This window comes from Pteropus vampyrus, unplaced genomic scaffold, assembly GCF_000151845.1.
Source record: "Pteropus vampyrus isolate Shadow unplaced genomic scaffold, Pvam_2.0 Scaffold166, whole genome shotgun sequence".
NCBI classification, from domain to species: domain Eukaryota; kingdom Metazoa; phylum Chordata; class Mammalia; order Chiroptera; family Pteropodidae; genus Pteropus; species Pteropus vampyrus.
In genome coordinates this window covers 2612004-2614500 of record NW_011888947.1, presented here as the reverse complement: position 1 = coordinate 2614500, position 2497 = coordinate 2612004, and the positions used below count along the sequence as shown (strand labels likewise).

The following is a 2497-nucleotide window of genomic DNA, read 5'->3' as shown; positions in this document are numbered from 1 at the left end:
GTTACTACACAGAAGGGGAGTGAAGGGAGAATTTCAAGCACTTATGCCCCAGGTATGCTGACAACTCGAATGATAAGTGAACCAGGATGGGCCTGAGTTAGGGTAGGTTACACTACCAAGCGAGCCAGAATCCTCACTGAACCTGGTAAAAGAAAGGAGCATTCAGGTAACCTACCACAGTGTATTTACTGCAATCATGTTCTAAATGTTTCTTCCATCAGTTTACAACCATGAAAGATGTAGTTTGTGCTTTCAAACCCTACGAATAATGAATGCCATATGAAACTTTTTTTCCCTCAAATTACTGACTCTAAAGAACAGAGAATATTAACCTTTAAAAAAAAACAACAACAGAATATTAAGCTAACTAAAGCCAAGTTTCAAAAATATGCTGGCACATTATCCTTACTGTGAACAGTAAAGTTACTTAACCTTTCTAGAAAGATCTTTTATGCCAAAATACTTAATCACTCCAAAACAGCACTCGGACACTGCAGATCAAAAAGATGGCAAACTGGGAAACATACCGAGAAGCCACGGGCCTAGGAGACGGAAGTTGAGGGCGGGGCTAGAGACAACACTGAGTTTTTCTCTTTTCTCATCAGCCACACTTCGGTCCCTTACTAGGTCCTTCTCCTCCGTAGACACCTAAATGTTGGGAGTGCTCTGGCTCAGTCCTGGGTTTTCCCCTTTATCTATAAGCTCTCTAAGTCAGGGGCCCCCAACCCTTGGGCCATGGACTGGCACCGGTCCATGGCCTGTTAGGAACCGGGCCACATAGGAGGTGAGCAGTAGGCAAGCAAAGCTTCATCTGTATGCAGCCACTTCCCAGTGCCAGCATCACCCTCAGCTGCACCTCACATCATCTGGCATTAGATTCTCATAGCAGCAGCCATCCCTGGTGCCAAAGAGGTTGGGGACTGCTGCTCTAAATTGTCTCATAGGATCTCAGTTCGTAATTAAACATAGTTAAAAATACGTTTATCTGGGAAAGTCTCAAACTAACAATGCATCATTGAATATATCCAACTGGCTCCTCGACAACTCCACAGAGACATCCACCCCAACACACACACACACACACACACACACACACACACACACACACACACACGCCAAATTGTTATGACCCCATTTTTCCCATCTCAGTAAACAGCACCACCATCTAGCTGCCAAGGTCAAAACACAGGACTCATCCTTCATTTGACTCTTTCCCCCACCTCCATATCTAACCATCATCAAGTCCTGTAGGCTCTACCTCCAAACCGACCCAAATCTGACCCTCTCTTCTACCTTCCCACCCAGCCAGATAAAGGCACACGAGCCCTCACCTGAGCAGGACTTGGATCGCCTCCTAATCAATGCTGTTTCTACACTCATTGCCTCTACTCTACCATCCATCCCCATTCAGCACCCAGAGTAAGTTTTTACAGGTGGAAATCAGATGGAGTCAGTCCCTCGCTTAAAACCATCCCATGACTGCCTCTGCAAACCAAAGACCTCCCTGTGGCTTATAAAATCCTACCCATCCTGGAGCCTGGTGACCTCACCTCTTACCATTTTCCCCCTTGCTGGATGTCTTCTTCCTTTGTCACCACCTCAACGGAATGTTCCTTGTAGTATCCCCAGCACACCCTGGCACACTCCACAGATATTTATTTAGTGAATGAATGAGACCATCATGGAGCATGCTTGAGGAAGACAAGAAAAAGCAGAAATGAAGCCCATGGGAATATGAAAGGAATATGAAAAAGGATCCAAGTGGCAGATCTGGCATGGGGAGTAGGGTCACAAGGTGGGGAGGCCTTGGAGACAAGCAGTAGGAGATAAATGTGGAAAGGTTAAGGGGAGAGAGGGAGAAGGGAAGGAAGAGAAAAACCCACACTAGAAGGGGTTTTCCTGGGGAAGTCTCAATTTCAGATGTGTCACCTGGAGCATGAAGGCTGGATGAGGCGGTCTCAAAGGCATGCTCACACACATACCAAAGGTTTCACTTTTATCACGAAACTACAGCCTGATTTTTAAAAATCCCAACGTGGTAAGTAAATCCTCAAGAATTCTAAATCCAGAAATACATAGCCCCAGAGTTCTAAACTTCTTTACATGTCCTATCCCAGAGAATAGCTGAACCTGAATAAGGTTGATGAATCCCAACCTTTCCATATTTTCCTAAACAGAGCTTCCTTGTTTAATAATAAGTGACTTTTTATAACATCAGACTCACCCAAATCCGAAATACCATGAACATTTGACATGCTAACAGTAGATTTAGCTCTCCGTTTCAAGTTAATGACAACGTAAGAAATTAGGCTAAAGGGACTGCCAGTACATTACTACTGAACATCTGCTGTGTGTCAGAAGCTTTATTATGTACATTACCACATGTACCCCTGCCACCACCCTAAAAGCTAGGTGCTTTTATTAGCTCATTTTAGGGATGAGGACATTGAGCCTTAGAACTGAAGTAACTTGCCCAAGTTCACAGCCAGTAAAGAGT

The 2497-nt window shown here is 44.6% G+C and overlaps 2 protein-coding genes across 5 annotated transcripts in view; one reads left to right on the top strand and one right to left on the bottom strand.

Annotated features, from left to right (window-relative positions):
• KIAA0513 (KIAA0513 ortholog) overlaps positions 1 to 2497 on the top strand; it is a 122226-nt gene that overhangs the window by 48269 nt on the left and 71460 nt on the right. The gene's annotated exons all lie outside the window — the stretch shown is intronic.
• ZDHHC7 (zinc finger DHHC-type containing 7) overlaps positions 1 to 2497 on the bottom strand; it is a 29815-nt gene that overhangs the window by 21075 nt on the left and 6243 nt on the right. Inside the window, exon 1 of one of the 4 annotated variants that reach the window (XM_011370275.2) lies at positions 1558 to 1840. The exons of the other annotated variants lie outside the window; for them this stretch is intronic. The gene's annotated coding sequence lies outside the window, so the exon portion shown is untranslated. Of the gene's footprint in view, positions 1 to 1557; positions 1841 to 2497 lie in introns of those variants that run through there. 4 annotated transcript variants of the gene reach the window in all.